Source organism: Mauremys mutica, chromosome 7 (genome assembly GCF_020497125.1).
Source record: "Mauremys mutica isolate MM-2020 ecotype Southern chromosome 7, ASM2049712v1, whole genome shotgun sequence".
NCBI lineage: Eukaryota > Metazoa > Chordata > Testudines > Geoemydidae > Mauremys > Mauremys mutica.
Window position 1 is genome coordinate 51,337,312 of NC_059078.1, and position 7,513 is coordinate 51,344,824.

Consider the following 7,513-nt stretch of genomic DNA (forward strand, 5'->3'; position numbering starts at 1 on the left):
AGGCAGGCAGAGCTTCAGAGTCTCAATGCGTGGATGAGACGATGGTGTAGAGAGGAGGGGTTTACATTCATTAGGAACTGGGGAAACTTTTGGGATGAAGGGAGCCTATACAGGAGAGATGGGCTCCACCTAAACCAAAGTGGAACCAGACTGCTAGCACTTAACATTAAAAAGGTTGTAGAGCAGTTTTTAAACTAGGAGATGGGGGAAAGCCGACTGCTGCAGAGGAGCATGTGGATCGGACACAGACTTCTCTTAGGGGAGAGTCTAATGATAGAGAATCTCCAGGTTATAGTCAGGAGCAGAGGATGGAAGAGGATAATGTAAGGGCCAGTTCAGATGATAAACAGTCACATAAAAAAGAATCTGACACATCAGAAAAGGGCAGACAAATAAACAGGGACAAGTTTTTAAAGTGCTTGTACACAAATGCTAGAAGTATAAATAATAAGATGGGTGAACTAGAGCAGGGGTCCCCAACCCCCGGTCCGCGGCCCGGTACCGGTCCGCGGCCTCTTAGAAACCGGGCCGCGAACCGACCCAGTGCAGCTTCCGCAGGCATGCCTGCGGGAGGTCCAGCTGAGCCGCGGGACGAGCGCTCCCTCCGCAGTCGTGCCTGCGGGAGGTCCGCTGCTCCTGGGGCTCAGCTGGAGCTTCCGCTGGCACGCCTGCGGAAGCTCCACTGGAGCCGGTGGACCTCCCGCAGGCGTGCCTGCGGACGCTCCAGCTGAGCCCCGGGAGCAGCGGACCTCCCGCAGGCACGACTGCGGAGGGAGCGCTCGTCCCGCGGCTCAGCTGGACCTCCCGCAGGCACGCCTGCGGAGGGTCCGGCAAACAAAACTGGTCCCTGGACCTAAAAAGGTTGGGGACCCCTGAACTAGAGTGTCTTGTGATAAAGGAGGATATTGATATAATAGGCATCACAGAAACCTGGTGAACTGAGAGCAATCAATGGGACACAATCATTCCGGGGTACAAAATATATTGGAAGGATAGAACAGGTCATGCAGGGGGGGAAGTGGCACTATATGTGAAAGAAAATGTAGATTCAAATCTTAAGCGAATCCACATGTTCCATAGAGATTCTATGCATAGAAATGTCATGTTCTAATAAAAATATAACATTAGGGATCTATTATCGACCACCTGACCAGGACAGTAATAGTGATGATGAAATGCTAAGAGAAATTAGAGAGGCTATCAAAATTAAGAACCCAATAATAGTGGGGAATTTCAATTATCCCCATATTGACTGGGAACATTTCACTTCAGGACGAAATGCAGAGATAAAATTTCTCGATACTTTAAATGACTGCTTCATGGAGCAGCTGGTATGGGAACCCACAAGGGGAGAGGCAACTCTAGATTTAATCCTGAGTGGAGCACAGGAGCTGGTCCAAGAGATAACTATAGCAGGACCGCTTGGAAATAGTGACCATAATACAATAGCATTCAACATCCCTGTGGTGGGAAGAACATCTCAACAGCCCAACACTGTGGCATTTAATTTCAAAAGGGGGAACTATGCAAAAATGAGGGGGTTAGTTAAACAGAAGTTAAAAGGTACAGTGACTGAAGTGAAATCCCTGCAAGCTGCATGGGTGCTTTTTAAAAACACCATAATAGAGGCCCAACTTCAATGTATACCCCAAATTAAGAAACACAGTAAAAGAACTAAAAAGGAGCCACCGTGGCTTAACAACCATGTAAAAGAAGCAGTGAGAGATAAAAAGACTTCCTTTAAAAAGTGGAAGTCAAATCCTAGTGAGGCAAATAGGAAGGAGCATAAACACTGCCAAATTAAGTGCAAGAGTATAATAAGAAAAGCCAAAGAGGAGTTTGAAGAACGGCTAGCCAAAAATTCCAAAGGTAATAACAAAATGTTTTTAAGTACATCAGAAGCAGGAAGCCTGCTAAACAACCAGTGGGGCCCCTTGATGATCGAGATACAAAAGGAGCACTTAAAGATGATAAAGTCATTGCGGAGAAACTAAATGGATTCTTTGCTTCAGTCTTCACGGCTGAGGATGTTAGGGAGATTCCCAAACCTGAGCTGGCTTTTGTAGGTGACAAATCTGAGGAACTGTCACAGATTAAAGTGTCACTAGAGGAGGTTTTGGAATTAATTGATAAACTCAACATTAACAAGTCACCGGGACCAGATGGCATTCACCCAAGAGTTCTGAAAGAACTCAAATGTGAAGTTGCGGAACTATTAACTAAGATTTGTAACCTATCCTTTAAATCGGCTTCGGTACCCAATGACTGGAAGTTAGTTAATGTAACGCCAATATTTAAAAACGGCTCTAGAGGTGATACTGTTAGGTAAAAAGCAAGTCCTTACTCACCTCTCCAGCACCCGAGTTTGTGCGGAGTTGGTATGGGGCTCACAAATCTGTCAGAGACCAGACAATTCGTTGATCAACGGGCTCACACCATCCTTAGCTTACAGAAAAGCTTCGGAGTAAGTGTGGCAAATTTATTAGGGGTGAGCATCAATATTTATACACAGAAGTAAACAAAGTGATTAACAGATCATAATGGTCATGCATAATCAATCAAGATTCTACAGGATAAAACAGGTTAAAATGTAAATTGGAGAAGACATAAGAGGAGATGACTACTTATGGCTACTTATTGGGAGGGGAAGGGTCATGAGTAGTTCGCAGGTCAAAACTTTTGATTAAAAGTTTCAGACAGAGACATGTAGTCTGAGTTAAGTTTCAGTTCATAAAGAGTTCAGACTCAACAATACCAGCAATTACAGACCGGTAAGTCTAACGTCAGTACCGGGCAAATTAGTCGAAACAATAGTTAAGAATAAAATTGTCAGACACATAGAAAAACATAAACTGTTGAGCAATAGTCAACATGGTTTCTGTAAAGGGAAATCGTGTCTTACTAATCTATTAGAGTTCTTTGAAGGGGTCAACAAACATGTGGACAAGGGGGATCAGTGGACATAGTGTACTTAGATTTCCAGAAAGCCTTTGACAAGGTCCTTCACCAAAGGCTCTTACGTAAATTAAGCTGTCATGGGATAAAAGGGAAGGTCCTTTCATGGATTGAGAACTGGTTCAAAGACAGGGAATAAAGGGTAAGAATTAATGGCAAATTCTCAGAATGGAGAGGGGTAACTAGTGGTGTTCCCCAAGGGTCAGTCCTAGGACCAATCCTATTCAATTTATTCATAAATGATCTGGAGAAAGGGGTAAACAGTGAGGTGGCAAAGTTTGCAGATGATACTAAACTGCTCAAGATAGTTAAGACCATAGCAGACTATGAAGAACTTCAAAAAGATCTCACAAAACTAAGTGATTGGGCAACAAAATGGCAAATGAAATTTAATGTGGATAAATGTAAAGTAATGCACATTGGAAAAAATAACCCCAACTATACATACAATATGATGGGGGCTAATTTAGCTACAACGAGTCAGGAAAAAGATCTTGGAGTCATTGTGGACAGTTCTCTGAAGATGTCCATGCAGTGTGCAGAAGCGGTCAAAAAAGCAAACAGGATGTTAGGAATCATTAAAAAGGGGATAGAGAATAAGACTGAGAATATATTATTGCCCTTATATAAATCCATGGTACGCCCACATCTCGAATACTGTGTACAGATGTGGTCTCCTCACCTCAAAAAAGATATACTGGCAGTAGAAAAGGTTCAGAAAACGCAACTAAAATGATTAGGGGTTTGGAGAGGTTCCCATATGAGGAAACATTAAAGAGGCTAGGACTCTTCAGCTTGGAAAAGAGGAGACTAAGGCTGGGATATGATAGCGGTATATAAAATCATGTGTGATGTGGAGAAAGTGGATAAGGAAAAGTTATTTACTTATTCCCATAATACAAGAACTAGGGGTCACCAAATGAAATTAATAGGCAGCAGGTTTAAAACAAATAAAAGGAAGTTCTTCACGCAGCGCACAGTCAACTTGTGGAACTCCTTACCTAATGAGGTTGTGAAGGCTAGGACTATAACAGCGTTTAAAAGAGAACTGGATAAATTCATGGTGGTTAAGTCCATAAATGGCCTATTAGCTAGGATGGGTAAGAAATGGTGTCCCTAGCCTCTGTTGTCAGAGGATGGAGATGGATGGCAGGAGAGAGATCACTTGAACTGTTAGGTTCACTCCCTCTGGGGCACCTGGCATTGGCCACTGTCAGTAGACAGGATATTGGGCTAGATGGACCTTTGGTCTGACCTGGTACGGCCGTGTCATAGGTCTCACCCCCACTTAGAGCTGTTGGGTTCCAATATGGGGACCTGCATGGACTCCTCTAAACTAAAATCCTAGTTTAGATCTGGTAAAAGCTGCCACCACCCAATAATGTACGTGTATTGGGACACAGTCCTTCCCCAAAATCCTTGGGGATCCCAAGAGCCCCAAATTCATGGAGTTCTTACACCTAGGAGAAATAAACCATTCCCCCCTGCTTCCTCCCCCCTCCCTTTTCCTAGGAGAGATACCGGGATTCAACTACAGAGGGATGCCGTCCTCCTCCCTCCTCCCCTTTCCCTGAGAATTCACCCAAGGAAAGATCAACCAAGTCCTTAACAGAAAAGATTTATTAAAGAATAAAAAGAAAGTAACTGTCTCTGTAATACCAAGATGGAACAATACACAGGGTCTAAACTTATCAATCTCTGGAGAGAATTCCCCCTCCCTTCTTTCTCAGTAAAAGCAATAATAGTACAGAATTAAAGAAATTCTATAGCAAAACATAGAATTGCAACTATAGAAAGCAACTCAAAAGACTAATCCGCCTTTTTAACTAATACTCACTATACTAGATAGTAGGAAATACTCCAGGAGAACTTGGAGACATGTCTGGTCTTTCTTAGATCCAAAGAGAGCACAGAGCAAACAAGGAACACAGACAAAGGCTTCCCTCCACAGAGATTTGAAATTATCCTGTCCCTTGATTGGTCCTCTTGTCAGGTGTTTCTCAGGTTACTGAGCTTGTTAACCCTTTCCAGGTAAAAGAGACCTTAACCCTGATCTGTTTATTTATGACAGGCCATTCTTATGTTCTTATGTTCCCACAGTGACTGCCAGCCCTGTCCAGTGAGATCAGATCACCTGCCTTGAGTTGGCCCTGGGCCGTCTGCTGGCTCCATGGAGCTGAGGATATAGTGGGGGGTCACTGCTCAGAAACAGGGCCCCCAAACAAAGCACCGACAGGGAGTTACAACCAGGCAATTGCTGGTGCATGTCAGCGCAGGGGGAGGAAGATGGCGGAGTTTTTAGTCTGTACAGAAATTGACTTGTTGCCACAATGGCAAGGTCTGCCCACTGTGACGGGATCTCTGGGGTACAATCTGGAACTGGGGTACTGCTGTGCTCCCTTAACTCACCAGCCTTGGCTGTCTCTCACAAGGTTTTGCTGGTGACAAGCAGCCAACCCCTCCAGGTGCTGTTATCACTCAGTCACCAGCATGAAGAGGCAAACCTAGCTAAGCTGCATGAATACACAGGGAAACACCAGCAAATCTCCCAAGTGCCCAGCCTTGCACCCCGGGAATATACCATCTTGCACTGCTCATGCCCTTCTCTTCAGCAGTGCAAGTTTATTAACTAGTTCACCACTTCATCAAAGCATAGTTGACACGCACCAGCCTTTGTAACCTGAGCAGCTTCCCCCAGGCACTTCAGACAAACTCACTGATTAAGATAAAGCATTAAAATAAGTTTATTAAGAACAGAAAGATAGATTTTTAATTATTATAAGTGATAGACATAACAGAAAGTTACAGTAAATAAATAAATAACTAAAAGGTAAGTGCCCAGTCTAAATCTTAAACCTTATTAGACCAAGAATTATTTGGATCAAGCAGTTTTTCTCACCCTAGTGGATGTTGCAGGTAGGTTACAGTCCCTAATACACAGACTTTCAATTTAAGCCTGGGACCAGTCTCTTTGTCTTCCCAGCATTCTTGTTGCCTTCAGCATAGGTGGGGGAGGACAAAGGTAAAAGCATGATGCACTGTCTCTTATTTTATACCCTCTGTCCATGTGCCTGGGAAATACTAACCCAGACGTGTCCTGGTGGGCCTTGCTGATTCACAGAGTTGAGCAATCCCCTTTGGGTGGTGCTTGGGCAACTCTCTTACAGAACTGTAACTCCTTTGTTTATAACTCCCCTGCTGCTTAGTGGTCCTTTAATGCCTGCCTGGGTGTGGATCACCTCCTTTGTTGTTACTAGCAATGGGAGACTCCTAAACTCACAACATATTTCAATAACAACCACACAGCAAAATCTAATAATGCCATACACACTAACAATATACATATTTTGACATAACAGTGGGTTTCAGCAGATCATGAGCTTTCATATGATACCTTACATGGCATGCTTTGTATGGAATATCACAACCATATATGAACAATGATTATGCGGGTTACAGAGGGCTACTTTGAGGTACAGTGTATCACACACCCCCGAACAGAGAAGCAGAAAGCTCCCAGCCTTCACTCTAGCAATGAATGGCTTTGCAGCTGATCCAGGAATAGCTCCCATAGTGATTTTAGCAGGATCCTTGTGATAGCTGGTGAGTTTTCAGCTCCTGGAGTCGCGTGATTGCCTGAGAGCCTCACCTTTCCTTTCACACAAAGTACGTTTCTACCCTTCTGGCTGCAGAAGAAAGCTGGAAAACAGGCTCAAGGGTCAGGCAGCAACTAGCAGAACCCAACACTTTATAAACCGTTGCATGATTTTTCAAGAGACCAGGTGGGTGTGGTAATATCTCTTATTGGCTCAATGTCTATTGGTGAGAGAGACAAGCTTACACAGAGCTGTTCACAGAAAGGATCTCCCAGCATCCCAGCAAAATGCAAGCAGAACAGATTGTTTAGCATTCATTGTTAGTTACTTTTAAACAGCTCTTACAGTTTTCAGGCCCGAGCTGTGATTTCTGAATGGATGGGATCGGCAACACTGTTGTAGGGCTGGTTGGTCAGGCACGCTCCTTCACCCCTCTCCTCACCTCCTCCCCGATGCCACCTGGGTTGGCTCCCTGCTCTGGGCAGCCCAGATGTTTGCTGCTTATTCTATTCTTGCCCTGCCACTGTGATGATGGGCCTTGGGCAGCTCAGGGGCTGGTGGTTTGTACAGTGTTGTTAATGCCCCTAGCAAGCCCTCAGCTTTATTGCTTCAATTCTGAGCAGTGCAGTCCACTTTTTTTTTGCAGTCCTATGCCACCTTTGTGCCCCCAACACTGTGGGCTGGTCAAGAGCCGGGCATGGCCCAGGCATGGCTCTAACTCACAGCAGATTAGGCAGCCTGGGAATTGGAATGCAGGGGGCTCTGGGCACACCCTTCCCTGTGTCCTACAGGTCTGCAGTGGGGGAGACCTATGCCAGCAGGGGGCATTCCTGCACTGGGGGAGCCTTGATATGTTGCCTTTGGCTCCCAGTCTGCAAACCGCCCTGGGGCATCAGTAACGGGGCTGATGTTGCCAACTTGCAGACATGCTGGCTGTTGAACTCGGACAGCCTGCCAGGGAT